Below are 15,542 nucleotides of genomic sequence, written 5' to 3' on the forward strand. Positions count from 1 at the left end.
ATTGTCATTTCATCCCTAAATACTTCACCTCCTAAAAACAAGAACATTTCTATCTAACTACAATAAAATGATCATACTCTATGTAATATAGTTGTTTGTATGGAAAAGAATACAATAATTAATACATAATAATATAAGAATAAACTCTGTTTCATAACTGTAAACCTACTTTTGCCCCACCCTGTATAGGCCATATTCAGTTTTTCTGGGTATCCCAGTTTTGTCCTTGATACCTGTCTTTTAAAAATCCAGGATTCAATTAAGGATCATGCATTGTATGTACATGTATCCCTACAGTGTCCTTTAATCTAGTAGAAGAGTAGTCTAGGCATTGTGTAGTCTTTTATGACATTGATATTATTGACGATTCCATTGTTGAAGAGTTTTGTAAAATGTCTCTGAACTTGTATACATCTGATCATTTCATCATGATTACATTCAGATTAATCACTTCTCGGCCTTTTGGCTAAGATCAAGTGCACATTCAGGTAAAGACATTTTGGTGGAGATGAGGAGAGGAGGTGGGGTACTGCTCAGCTACTCCACTCTTCTCCCATCCTTGGCTCTCTGTCTTTTTTAATCCGCTCTCCCCCCTAAGTTATGAACTCCTTCGGGCAGAAAAAGTCATGTCTCATTTATCTTTATTCCCTTCAGCATCCAGCTCAGTGTCTAATATATACTGGACTCCTGAGTAAACCAGAGTGAGCAATAGATGCCTGATCAATAAGAGTGTGAGAAAAGATTTCTCCTGTTGATTCTCAAGTGTGTCCCAGACACTGCCAGTGTCTCCATCACTAATACTGTAATAAGCAAATCATACAGGGGCTATTGAAAAGAAGATTCCTTTTCAATTTTATTTTAACTTCTGATTGTTTAAAAACAAAGGCCCAGTATGATGCCTTTATGTTTGCAGCGGGTCCTCTCACCAGTGCCACTCCTAGTCACAGGGCATCCAGTCCTTCTTAATGGAGTGCACATGTCAGGCTCAAAAGTTTTGGAGGTCTAGCTATCAAAAATTTAAGAATGCTTTATTTTAATTGTATCTGCTTTAACATGTAGCTTCTATTAATGGCAAGTGATATGATTTTCCATTTTTGCTAGTTAAAGTTTTAAAACCAATTTAAGTAAAAAAATCAAAGATCTTTAAAAAAATAAAATAAGGTGATGAGCAGATATTGCGAAATTCACTAGGGAGTCCTTGAATAATGAAAGTTAAGGAAACACCTAAAGAAGAGTTTACTCCTTCTTTTTCTATTTATTTTTTTCACCTATATTTTTATTTTTGAATAGATAATGCATTGACATGACTCACACTCATGGGCATCCAGTCCTCAAAGCATGCCTCTCATAGCCACAGGGCATCCAATTCTCACACCAGCATCCCTCACAGTCATGGGGTATCCAGTCCTCACACCAGCGTCCCCCTCAATCCATGGCATTTAATGCTCACACCAGTGTCTGTCACCATCATGGGACATCCAATCCTCACACTAGCGTCTTAAGCAGGAAGGGGTAGGGTCATGGAAATGTTTCTTCATTTAGGCAAGACTGTTGTCCAGCGACTTACACACTTCTTTTTCGCTGGCTAGCATGTATGGCCATTTCAGACCAATCACTACAATGGAGGCCTGGATTACCATGGTTGGTTTGGGTCTGTTACAATTTTTCCCCAAGGCTTGCAAAGGGGCTTGCCTTTCCTACAATCAGAGGCTACCACCTCGCACAAAACTGGGGAATTAGCAGCCTTGTGGGAATGGCCATGAGTGGCTAGTGCAGTGTCTGCGGAAGGACTTTCTAGGGATGCCAGTGCAAAAGCTGAGACCGAGATCTTGCTCAGAGAAGTCTCAGGTTAGCACGGCCATTTCTGAGCTCAGAACTGGAAGCAGTAACTGATCTGGACTGAGGCATTGGTGGCAGGGAGACACAAATACTCATTCCTGCCCCAAGTTTTATACAGTGGAACTAGATCCCTGAGGTTGTCTTCTTTTTAAGGCCCCCTCACCCCCCCCCCCCAACAGGACTTACATCCTTTGGGAGAACTCTTTGTTCCAGTCTTCCTGTTAGAAGAAACCCGAAATGCGTCTGCTCCCTTCTAGCCTAGGCCTGGATTCTTGGAGTCTGATTGAGCACCTGGTCGTCAGCGAAGGGGTCCGAACCAGAGAGGGGGTACTGAGTAGACAGAAGTCGCTGGTCCTGAGAAGGTGCTGGCCTGCCCTGCTTTCAGAGCCTGACATTGGCGTGGTGCCCATGCTGAGAACCCATCTTTCCAGTCTGCCCTCCTTCTGCCTCTCTGTTGCTCTTTTCTCCTTCCTGTGCTTTTCTCACTCAACTCTTTTTTTTTTCTTTTACCCCTTTTTAGCCCTGTAGAGCTGAGAGCTGGAGGCCCAAGGTCTTTTTCTGTCCTTGGAGTGCACAACTTTAGGAAGCCCTGTTGTTTACATCAGCCGTGAAGGGGAAGGGCACTGTTCAGAAGGTGGAGACTCGGGGAAGGTTGGAGGAATGTCACAGGAATGAGAAACAGATGTAGCGATCCAGTGTGCCTTAGCCTAGTCAAGGGAGTTGCAAGGAGAGGGGACCAGAGAAGGCTGGAATTTGGTGGTCATACTCATTTATGTGTTTAATCCTTTTGTAGCTTTACTGGTGTTCATGGAGCAAGAGACTCCCGGCAAGGCAGTGAACAACAAGCCGATGATTAATTGCCCCTTTTAAATTGTAATTATGTCACTCACCAGAACCCGTGAACATTAATTCTCAATTTACAGAGTGAGTAATTGAATAATGAAGGGGCTGCCTGTTTGTTGTGCTCTGTTCTCGCCCTTGCATTTCTGCAATGCCAGGCCCTTCTGTCTCTTAGTCCTTGAGTAAAGCCACTTCCCTGGTGATGTTAGTGCCTCTTCTGGCCTTCTGATAGTGAGTTGTCTGGCATCACTTTCCATTGATGGTGGGTGAGGCATAGGCTGATGTCATGTTCTCTAGAGAGAAAGGAGACTTAGCCATTTCTGACTCCAATCCGATGCTGCTTTTTAAGTTCTCTTCCAGAAACAAAAGCCTGCTCTGGCTAACTCAAGCAAAAGAACACGAGCTTATTGGAAGGATGTTGGCAGGATATCGGGAAGCTAGAGGCCAAGGGAAAGCTGGACAAGCAGGCCTTGAAAGGAGAGAGCTAAAACCAGGATCCAGGTGGAGGCACTTAGTCCTTGCAGGACACTGGGACAGGACTCAGCTCCAGAGTTTCTAGTGTGTCATTTCACACTGGATTGATTCAAATTCTTGAGCTGGTCCCACCCTTGGCAATGGAGGGTGGGTCACCTTGACTGTGCCACTTCACTAGAAGCAGGAATGTTTGGTGGGCACCCTCCACAACCCCATCCTCAACCTTTGGATGTTCACTCTTTTTTTTTTTACTCCTTTCTAGCTCTGTAGAGCTGAGAGTGCGCCCACTGTGGGAGGGAGTCCACAGGGAGGAAAAGTTAGCACCCCCTGGGGCCACAGTCTGCATCCGCAAGGTTCTGACCTTCTGTTCTCAAAGTTCTCATGGACGCCGTTCTGCATTTTCCTTTTCGAATCTGCAGTCTTCTTTTCTGGCCTTGGGCTCCAGGAACCATGCTCTTCAGGTGGCTGCTCCTGGGCGTCCCAGTAACATCATGTTGTGTATGGCACTGGGAACTCCTGAGCAGACTCACTGTCATTTTGAACGAGGTATGTAAGAAAGACCTTGCGTTTTTAAGAAACCCTGTGGATGTCCTTGTGCTGGATGTCCCACCCCCTGCTACTTCCTGCCTCTCAAAATAGTCACATACCCTGTTTGGTATGGTTTTTCAGTCATGAAGATACTCGGTGTGGAGCTACATACACCTTTTTTGATCAGCAGCCATCATTTGTAAGCTAGCTGGCTGTGTGAGGGGTGTAGGCTGTGGCAGTGGTCCAGTGTGCTGGCCCCCAGTGTTGGTGGGGAGCCTCTCTGGTACACACTGCAATCAAATATACCATCTTGGCCTCTTTGTTGAGGAACTGAATCAGAAAAAGTAATTCAGTGCTTTTCGGAGAGAGAGAGAGTAACAGGGCACTTTTAGGAGTAGGTGAGTGCTATAGACGAAATGTTTGTGTCTTCCCCAAAATTCATATATGGAAACTATATCTCCAGTGTGGTGACATTGGAGGTGGGGACTTACAGAGGTGACTCTGTCATGAGGGTGAAGCCTATGGCCCCTTGGCCCTTCTCCCATGTGAGGAGAGTGCCGTTTACGAACCAGGAAGCAGACACATCCGCAGGTGCCTCGTTGGCACTGGACTTCTAAGCCCCTGGATGTATTTTTTCTGAGACTTCGATATTTATTTATTTCAGAAATAAATATCTGTTGTTTATAAGTTACCCAGTCTATTTTTTTCATTTTTGTTTTAGTAGTCCAAACAGACTAAGAGTCTAGTTGAACTTCTTCAGATCCCTATAGATTCATTTTTCTCTTGATCTCCCTTGGGAGACACCATGCTTCGTACAAAAGAGTCTTGAAAGCTGCCTGCAGGTTTTGGAATTGCCAGTGGATGTGTTAACCACAAACAGGATGGGTAAGAATCCACTTTACAGCCCCTGGCCTCATGGTTTTCTTCTCATCAGTGATTCTTATCTTCATTTGACATAAGAAACCCAGCTCAGCTTCACCCTCGTCTCCTGGATTATTCTGCCTTTAAGTTCTTGAACAACGATCTCCCAGACCACAGATCCACCATCGTCTTTCTCTTTTTGCTCTCTCTTTCCTCTGGAACTTTCTCATTGCTTTCATTGCATTCTCAAACTTCCCTGTTCTCCCAGTTCATCATCTCTCTGGTATCATTTGTTTTCTTACCCAGGGAGCATGTCAGGTTTCACCTCTCCTCTCTCCAGCACTCACTAGGGGTCTGCCCACAGCTGGAGTGCTGCTGGAGAAAACTCAGGAGCCACTGCGTCCCGTGCAGGAGCCTCTACCTGATCTTCCCTGACTCCCCACTGCAGCTTCTCACAGCCCTCCCCATCCAGGTATCCCTCATTCTCAGCAAACACCTCTGCTCTGCAGCTCACTGAGGAAGGAGGCCGTCTAATCTGAACTCTTGCCGCTTCTCCCTTTCATGTTGGCGTCTCTGGTTCTGCACTCTGTATGGCGCTCTTGGACCTGTCATCTTGATTGGATTCTGAGGAAAGTCTTATCTGGGACTTCCTGCTGCCATTGTCCTTCCTCTTGCTTAGTGTTTACATTTTTCCTACCTACTTACTCGTCTTCTTAGCTTATCTATTTGCCCAAGATTCCCCAAAGCACCTTATAATTTTTTTAACCTACTTTTAATGTTGTAGAAGCTGTGCATCCTCTGTTGTTCTTTAGATTATGCTTAAATGTTTTTTTTTTAATCCTCATCCAGGGATATATATTTGTAAGTGACCTTAAGAGAGAGAGAGACATCGATGTGAGAGAGAAACATCGATCGGCTGCTTCCCATACGTGCCCCAACGGGGAATCAAATCCGCAACCTACATAGGGGCCCTGAGCGGGAATTGAACCTGCAACCTTTTGGTGTACGGAATGATATTCCAACCAACTGAGCTCCTGGCTGAGTTTATATAGTTTTTAAAAATTTAAATTTTGGAGCGGTTGTAGGCTCACATAGAAGTTTCAAAAATAGTATAGAGATTCCCATGTGCTCTTCCCCTAGTGATGTCATCTTGCATAACCATAGTATGGGTTTCTCAATCTCAGCTCTATTGACATTTTGGGTTGGATATGTCTTTGTTGGGGGGGGGAGGGGGTCTTCTGGATTATATGATGTTTAACAGCATCCCTGACCTCTACCCATTAAATGCCAGTGGCACTTCCCCAGGTGTGACACACAAAGGTGTCTCCAGATATTACCAAATGTCTCCAAGTCACCCATTTGAAACCTACTCTGTATTGGTTTTTTTATTACAGCTGTAACAAATTATCACTCACTTCATACCTTGAAACAACATAAATTTACCCTCTTTTAACTCCTTAGGTCTGAAGTCTGACATGGTGTAGCTGGGTTCTCTGCTCAGAGTCTCACTGGACTAACATCAAGGTGTTAGCCAGGGCTGCGGTTCTCCTTGGAGGCTCTTGGGGAAGAATCCGCTTCCAAACTCATACTGACTGTGGGCAGAATCCAGCTCCTTCCCATGCTTTCTCCTGGCTCTTCTTTTTTCAAACCAGCAGCAAGTGTCTAGTTCTTCTCATGCTTTGAATCTGTGATTTCTTTTTCTACCAGCTAGAAAAAGTTCTGTGCTTTTAAGGGCTCGTGTGGTGACATGGGCCCACTGGATAATCCAGGATAATCTCACCTCATTCACAGTCTCCAGGGATTGGGGTGTAGACATCTTTGACAGGCCATTATTATGCCTGCCATCCACTGTTATAGTACAGTGATCACAACGAAGAAATCTATGTAAATGCATGTACAGTTTTTTTGTGTAAACCTAACTTTCATTTCTGAATGATAAATACACAGGAGTGGGATTGCTGGATCATTTGATAAGTGTATGCTTACCTTTATAAAATACTGCCAAATTATTTTCCAAAGTGGCTGTACCATTTTACATTCTTACCAGCAATGTAGGAGTGACCCAGTATCTATATCTTTGCCACACTTGGAACTGTCAGTATTTAAAATTATTTAAAGTATTTAAAATAAGAGTGTCAGTATATAAAACAATTATTCTAATAGATATGTAATGGTACTTTGTGGCTTTAATTTGTATTTCTCTAATGGCTACCAATGTTGAGTATTCTTTCATGTGCTCATTTAGGATTTAGTACCCACCTATCCCCATACATAGTTATTACAGTACTAGAGGCCCGGTGCATGAATTCGTGCATGGGTGGGGTCCCTTGGCCTGGCTGGTGATCGGGGGCCTATTGAGGCCATCTCGCCCAGTCCCTATCGGGGTCGATCAGAGCCTATCGGGGCCAGCCAGCGGGAGTGGGGGGGCAGGGGGGGCGGGGGGGAAGGACTGCAGGAAGTTGGCTGTGGGAGCGCATTAACCACCAGGGGGCAGCTCCTGCATTGAGCGTCTTCCCCCTGGTGGTCAGTGTGCGTCATAGTGACCAGTCGTTTGGTTGACCATTCTTAACAGTTGCATAGGCTTTTATATATATATATATATATATATATATATATATATATATATATATATATATATATTATTGACTATATTCCCTATTGGGGTGGTCATCCTGATCTATATGACTATTCTGTAACTATGAATTTGTACTTCTAAATCCCTTCAGCTTTTCACCAAGCCCTCCAACTCTCCTCATTTTCCTTCACCAATTACATATTTTTTTTAAAAATACATTTTTATTGAGAGAGAGCTAGAAACATCAATGATGAGAGAGAATCATTGATCAACTGCATCCTGCATGCCCCCCTCCCTCCCCACTGGGGATTGAGTCCACAACCCAGGCATGTGCCCTGACTAGGAATCAAATGCTCAACCACTGAACCACACTGGCAGAGCCAAGTCTTTATTCTTTATTCTGAAGAGTGTTTTCCCAGGATGCAGACTTTTGGGTTAACACATTTTTTTTTCCAGCCTTGTGCCACTTCCTCCTGTTGGCAGCTAGAACAGCACCAGGTGTTAGACCTGTGGGGTCAAACCACACCTTGGTTCAGCAACCTCAGTACTAGAGTTCTGGCTAGAAAGTAATTCAGAGGCAAGACTCAAAAGGTAAGAGAAAGTTTATTTAGAAAGTCACAGAGGAGGAAGTGAGCAGTAGAAGAAATGGGCTCAGGAAACAAGTTACAGAGGCAAAAGAAGGGCCCTTGGAGCTTGGGAGAGAGAGGTAAAGGTAAGGCACCTGGGTGGGGGAAAGACAAGGGGAAGGGGAAAGGTTTGGGTGTGCTTCTGGGAGGGTCCTTGGTCCTAAGGGCTTTAACCCTTTGAGTGCCAACCAGTATCCTAGGAACTATGCTAAAATTGCCAAAGTATTTTTCCTGATTTTACAGCATTTTAGGGAAAAAATTATGAATCGCAAGTAAATGAAGTTACATATTCAATATCTTCCACAAAATCGTCATCTTTACAGCAAGAATTGACATATTTAGCAATATCATCAACACTAATAAAAGAGAAAAATGGTAATTGGCGTACGAGCTACCCTTTTCATTGGCTAATCAGGGCTATATGCAAATTAACTGCCAACTAAGATTGGCAGTTAACTGCCAACAAGATGGCGGTTAATTTGCATATATAGGCACAATGCAGGGAGGCGAAAGGGAAAGCAGGAAGAAGCCCCCTGCCACTGACAGTGATCGGAAACCCAGGGGGGAGCTAAGAGCTGGGGGGCAGGGCAAAGGCGGCCCTGGGGCCGCCTTTGCCCTGCCCCCCAGCCATGATCAGAGAATCAGGTGCCTTTTCCGCCCTGGCCAGTGATAGCAGGAAGTAGGGGTGGAGCCAGCGATGGGAGCTGGACACGGTCGAAGCTGGCAGTCCCAGGAGCTAGGGGTCCCTTGCCTGGGCCTAAAGCGAAGCCCACGATCGTGGGGCCACTGCAGCTGCGGGTCCCCGCTGCCCGGGCCGGACGCCTCAGCCAGAGGCGTCCTGCAGGGGCAGGGGCGGAGCCCGCGCGATCGCGGCACCCCCCGCTGCCACTGCAGGTCCCCGCTGCCCGGGCCGGACGCCTAGGCCAGAGGCATCAGGCCTGGGCAAGGGGCCGATCTTGCGATTGGAGGGTGATGGGGGTCAACGCCTGAGGGCTCCTAGTATGTGAGAGGGGGCAGGCTGGGCTGAGGGACACCCCCCCCCACACACACCCAGTGCACGAATTTCGTGCACCGGGCCCCTAGTCACTAATAAAAGCAGACTTAGAACTGGACGCCATTTTGAAGCTTTAGGGCTACAAAATCTGAGTAAACTTCATAAAATCGTAGTACCTGTAAAAAATTAGGCAGATAAATGCCAATGGTCAATTTTAGAACTACAAACATTCGGCATCATAAGTAATCTGCACTTAGGTGCCATCTGTCAATGAAGAGTGAACTACTAGCATCTAATAGTGACACTGCAGGAGGAGCGCTCCTGGCAGGGCACTTTTGGCGAAAGACAGGAGGAGTGCTCCCTGGCACTCTAGGGATTAAAGGGCGGGGATTTTAGGGGATGTCCCAGGAGAGGATCTTAATAGAATATTTATTGGCTTTCCAGGTGTATCTTTTCAGGGTCGTGGTCTCCACTGATTGGTTGGCGCCAGGGCAGAGAGTCATTAGTCAATGCAGCTGGTCCTGATGTTTGCCACGGAATTGCTTGTCTGGTTTTGCTGCTTTTCTGGGCCTGGAGCTGAAATACAACTTAGACCTAGATGTTTTCCACAGTGGCTGCACCAGTCTGCAATCCCACCAGCAGTGAAGGAGGATTCCTTTTTCTCCGCATCCTTGCCAACACTTGTCGTTTGTTGATTTGTTGATGATAGCCATTCTGACAGGTGTGAGATGGTACCGCATTGTCGTTTTGATCTGCATTTTTCGGATGATTAGTGACTTTGAGCTTGTTTTCATATGTCTCTTGGCCTTCTGTATGTCCTCTTTCGAAAAGTGTCTATGTAGTTCCTTTGCCCATTTTTTTTATTGGGTTGTTTATCTTTTGTTAAGTTGCATGAGTTCACTGTAAATTTTGGAGATTAAACCCTTATTGGAGATAACATTGGCAAATATGTTCTTTCATGCAGTGGGCTCTCTTGTTGTTTTGTTGGTAGGTTCTTTTGCTTTGCAGAAGCTTTTTATTTTGATGTAGTCCCATTTGTTATTTTTTCCTTAGTTTCTATTGTCCTAGGAGCTGTATCGATAAAGATATTGCTATGACATATGTCTGATACTTTGTTGCCTGTGGATTCTTCCAAGATTTTTATGGTTTCCTGTCTTACATTTATGTCCTCTATCCATTTTGAGTTTATTTTTGTGTATGGTGTAAGTTGGTGGTCTAGTTTAATTTTTTTGCATGTATCTGTCCAATTTTACCAAACATTCAAAGAAGAACTAGAATCTATCCTCCCAGACTATTCCAAAAAATTCAAGAGGAAGGAACACTTCAAGCTCTTTCTATGAAGCCAGCAATCCCCTAATCCTAAAATCAGATAAAGACACTACAAAGAAAGAGAATTGCAGGCCAGTATCCTTGATGAACATAGATGCTAAAGTCCTCAACAAAATTCTAGCAAATCAGATCCAGCATTACATTAGAAAGATCATACACCATGACCAAGTGGGATTTATTTCAGGGATGCAAGGATGGTAGAATATCCACAAATCAATAAATATGATATATCATATAAACAAATTGAGAGACAAAAATCATATAGTCATATCAATTGATGCAGAAAAAGCATTTGACAAAATCCAACCCCCTTTCTTGATAAAAACTCTCAGCAAAGTGGGAATAGAGGGATTATACCTCAACATAATAAAAGCCTTATATGACAGACCTACAGCCAACATCACACTCAATGAGCAAAAACTAAAACCATTTCCCATAAGAACAGGAACAGGGATGCCCACTTTCACCACTCCTGTTTGACAGTACTGGAAATGCTAGCCATAGCGATCAGACAAGAAGAAGAAATAAAATTGGAAAAGAAGAATTAAAACTGTCATTCGCAGACGACATGATATTGTACATAGAAAACCCTAAAGACTCCATCAAAAAACTACTAGACTTAATAAATGAATTTGGCAATGTAGCAGAAATCGATGGCTTTTTGAATGCAACAATAATGAACTCACAGAAAGAAGAACTAAAAAAACAATTCTTGACAAGGGAGGCAAGAGCATACAATGGAGTCAAGACAGTCTCTTCAGTAAATGGTGTTGGGAAAATTGGTCAGATACATGAAAATATTCTTCTAGTCATTTTTAGCAACAAGATAGATGTGCTCAACCTGAGGGAGAGGGCTGCAGCATGGCAAGGATGGGAGAGTAGTTTCATTCTCCTAAGTGTCTGAGCTTGCTTCTGGGCTGGCCACCACCGGAAATCCCTGCAGTGTTTCTTGCTCACCAGGAGGTCCTGATGGTAAAGACATGTGAATGAATTCCTAAAGCACTAGAGGACCTGCCTGTGAATCTAGTTCTGCCCTTTATAAGGTCAGGGTATTGGTTCTGTTTTATACCCATTTTCTCTTGCATAAAATGACTTTAGCAATCCACATCTCACTGGCATTGAAAGTATTAAATAAGACAGCATATATAAAGCTCTTGACATGTACTCAACATTCAGTGAATCTTCATTCTTTTTCAACACATATTTTAGGAAGCTGGAGAATTTTCTTTTGGCTGATTTAAGAATTGCGCATAGCACATTTGCACATCCCTTCAGAATGTTTTCCGGAGTGACATAACACAGAGGCAGAAAATCATGGTTAATCCTTGAAGATCCTACTCAATTCCAGGATTTCAGTATTTTAAGATTGGGGGTGTGGGGGGTTGGCATTTTGGAAAGGAAATTTTTTTTTCAAGCAGAGATTGTAGGTTTTTTGTTTGGTGTCATCTTATCATGTAGGTGAGGTAACTTGGGTCCCCTGAAGGTTAAATAATGGTACTCAGTTTAACATGGTGAGTGCTAAAACCAGCATAAGAGCTCTCAAATGTTCAACAGTCAAGCCAGGTCTTCGTCAGACCTACTGCTCCTCTCCTGAATGTGGGTCTCTTTTCTCTTTCTTCCAGACAGAACATTCTTTAGGGGAGTCTGGATGGTTTAATTAACCTTCTGTTTCATGTCAAGAGAGGCCTTTTTGCTAAGAGAACATGTGTGTGTGTGTGTGTGTGTGTGTGTGTGTGTGTGTGTGTGTGTGTAGGAGAAGTACTGGAAGCAGAGATGAGATGAGAGCCCAGGTAGTACCTTACAGTAGACTTGAGTGGTAGCTGTGGGTTTGTGTGGGGACAGGAGAAATCGCTACTTTATCTCCTTCCTGTCTGTTGAATGTAGGTGGCACTCCTCACTCGCCAGTGAAGTGAATCTTTTCTTCCCCCTCAGATTGCCTGTTCACCACTTCTCTACCTCTCACCTTCTCGCAGCAGGTGCCTATGCGTCTCTAGCAGAATGTCTTGTCATCTTCTTGGGGAACCGTTATTGGGATAACACGTGATTTTTCAGAGAGAAGTTTTACTCTTACGAGAGTCATACTCCTCTGACACAGTATGGACCAGCTCTAGTAAAGTGGGCTTGTGAGGTGGTGTGGCTGGCATCAGTATACTCCAGGGAAGGTCTTGGTCAGAATCATGCTCCAGGGGTTAGGACCTTGCTCTTATAGGAGTAATGGTACGGCAGACTCCTGCTGCCTTAGTCGCCCTAACAGAGAGCGGCTGTGTTGAGGTGACTCTACTGCACATGTACTTGGGAGCCTTTGATGTGGAACCACTCTGAGCCTTTCAGTCCAGTTGAGGTAGAATGTGGTGCCTTTTCCTCATCTCCTAGGCTCTCAGCAGCCGTGAGAACCAGGAGGTGGTGGCGGCAAGTAGAGCCAGAAGCCCTAGCAGTGATGGCGAACCTATGACATGCGTGTCAGAGGTGACACATAAACTCATTTTTTGGGTTGATTTTTCTTTGTTAAATGGCATTTAAATATATAAAATAAATATCAAAAATATAAATCTTTGTTTTACTATGGTGGCAAATATCAAAAAATTTCCATATGTGACACGGCACCAGAGTTAAGTTAGGGTTTTTCAAAATGCTGACACGCTGAGCTCAAAAGGTTCGCCATCACTGCCCTAGGGTGTGGCTGCCAGGGAAGTGTGAAAGCTGCCTTCCCAGGGACTTTTCTCCCCAGGCATTTTCTCTGTTCCTTGCCCAAGTCTCAGTGTTTTCCAGAGGCTCAGATGTATGAGCTGCATCTGGTCAGCTGATAGTAGGAGAGAGACTGGGTGCCAGTGTTGCCCCTTTTTCCCAAGGCTCTGGGGGGTGCAGAAGAGAGGAGGACTCAGATCTTTGAGCTGATGGACAGAGAGATGGCTGTCCACAGGGCCATGTGGAGAATTCGGTGTTGTTTCAGTGGGGAAAGCATGTTCCTGTTTCTTCAGCTGTGAATTCTAAGGAGAGATGATGAAAACTAGGAGGTGATGGAAATGACGGTGATGGTGATACGGAGGAGGTTGGGCCTGTATGGGAGGGAAGGGTTGTCGGCAGCACAGGAATAAATGGACCTGTGGAAAATCTCCCACATTTGACATTTAGTTTCCCAGGAAGTTGATGATTCCCTAAAATACTGAAAACACTATGAGTTTCTGGTTTGAGCTAGAGAATCTCCCAGACTTTTCTGTTTCAGTTTGTTGTTCCCACTTATTTGTGCTAGAAAATGTGGTGTACCGTGGGACTTCAGGGACTTTTGATTGCCCACCTTAGGACCTTTTTTTCTAATTGTATTATTTTATTTTAAATATATCTTTATTGATTTCAGAGAGGAAGGGAGAAGGAGAGAGATACAGAAACATCAATGATGAGAGAGAATCATTGATCAGCTGCCTCCTGCACACCCCACACTGGAGATCGAGCCCACAACCTGGGCATATGCCCTGCCTGGGAATCGAACTGTGATCTCCTGGTTCATAGGTCGACACTCAACCACTGAGCCATGCCAGCCGGGCTTGTAACTGTATTATTTTAAGTACAGCAGGGATACATACTTTGAAAGGTCATACATGTTCATTAAATTTTTTTTAAGATCCTTAGATGTTTTTGAAACAAAAAAATTAAAGCCCTTTTGCCCCCATGGCACTCCCAAGCTCTATGGAGTAGGGGCCAATGCGGATCATTGTGGGCTCTTGCGAACATTTATGTCCCACCATGCCCGGCTGCCATGGCTCAGGGGTGTGGTGTGGTTGCCTTGGGAAGGACGAGGGAGAAAAATGACAGGGCAACTTCGTCATCTTTGTCGAGCGAGAATGTTGGGAAGAGATGAATAATCTTTCCCCAACTGTTCATTTTTCCTTCTCAAGCCTTGTGCTGTGTGCTGCTAATGTATTTGATAAAGTTTCTCTCTTTATCTACTGTCTGTATTTTTTGCTTCACAGTTTGAAGCACAGCATTATAACGGAGGGGCAGGAGGAGGGAAAACCAAATGGCATGCTGGGAGTTCTGTAAGGAGATCAGCGCAGTGGGGGCTTCACCTGGCCTCCCGTGCCAAGGCCTGTGAGCGGGCACTCAGAGGGAGGACCGAGCTGTGTCTCCAAAGGTCAGTGTTAAGGTCTGTAAGGCAGAGGGGTCCCAGCACTTCATGGCAGATATGACTTCACGGTGCTGGTTCTCGAGTGGCTTTTCTTCAACCACCTATGTAGCGATAACGAGGGAAAGACATAAGCCTGTTAATACCTTGTCATTCTTAAAACAACAGAAAGTAGTTCTGGTAAAGACCTTGGGCTCTGTGTTGTCGGTCTGCTTCCCTTGCTTTCAGGATCAGCCACAAGTTGATCTGGAAAACAAATTTGTCCTCTTTAATGGATACCTTCTGTTCTTTCTCCCCAGCTGGTTTTTCCTTTGTAGCAGGCGGCAGTCACAGGGTGTGAATGAATGTTCTCTCTCTCTGGTTCCTGAAAAGTGTTAAGCTCTGCTCCTGGCCCTTTATGCCAGCGTATGTGTTCCCAAAGGCAGGGGCTGGGCCTGAGTTACTTTTTTGCCCTCCTGGTGTCCAGCACACAGTCTCCTTGGCCCTATGGCCAGTGAGGACCTCTGACATTCACAGATAACAGCTACCTGGTTACTGCAAACAGACGTTTGTTTTTCGCAGGGATTCAGGATGGGCTGTGGTCTATGTTGGTCTGCATTCAATATGGGCCTCTGCTTGATTCAGGCAAAAGCCATGCTGCTTCTGAGAATTCCAGGTTAGTGTATGCCTTGGACTGTTGTTCCCATATCCTGGAATGTTCCCGTTTCTGCTTCCCCCAACTTAACAGGAACATTTTCAGGGTCAGCCTAGATTACCCTCCTTTAGGAAGCATTGCTGGCCCTCCCAGGGCGCTTTCTGCCGCACTGTGCTCTGAGTTTTGTTTACCTTGGTGCTCTCTCCCATTACCTAGAACAGTGGTCGCCAGCCTTTCGGACCTCACAGACCACCGGTTGGCGACTGCTGACCTAGAATACAAATTTCTTGAAGGTGGAATCTGTGATTAAGTCATCTCTGAATCAATCTTTCAGCTAGGAGCTTGGTAGGGACTAAAAAAAGGAAGAAAAGAAAAAAAGGTATGGAATGACTAAAGGAATCTGGTCTCTGGCTATGCTTAGCAGATAGTGGGTACTGTGAGCTGTAACTGAACTGATGGGATAGGGTCTTGAGATGCCTGGACAAACTGCATGACCTTTGTTCTAAAAGATATTTATTTCCTTGTGGTTTGGTCATATATATTGTCATAGTATTCCTGGGATAAAACGTGGATCTGTGATACATTAGAAAATGGAAAGAAAGGAGAAAAGACTGTCCACAGTGGGGTAGAGATGGTCAACAGGGGAAAAAGGGGGACATATGTAATACTTTGAACAATAAAGTTTAAAATACATATATGAAATTAAATAAACCTACTTTTGA

General features: G+C 44.6%; 1 protein-coding gene and 1 pseudogene across 3 annotated transcripts in view; both read left to right on the forward strand.

Annotated features, from left to right (window-relative positions):
- Positions 1–15,542, forward strand: part of CHCHD6 (coiled-coil-helix-coiled-coil-helix domain containing 6) — a 221,010-nt gene that overhangs the window by 50,657 nt on the left and 154,811 nt on the right. The window lies entirely within an intron of this gene.
- On the forward strand, positions 447–560 carry LOC132240425 (U2 spliceosomal RNA; annotated as a pseudogene).

The sequence above is a fragment of the Myotis daubentonii genome, chromosome 8 (genome assembly GCF_963259705.1).
Source record: "Myotis daubentonii chromosome 8, mMyoDau2.1, whole genome shotgun sequence".
Lineage (NCBI taxonomy): Eukaryota > Metazoa > Chordata > Mammalia > Chiroptera > Vespertilionidae > Myotis > Myotis daubentonii.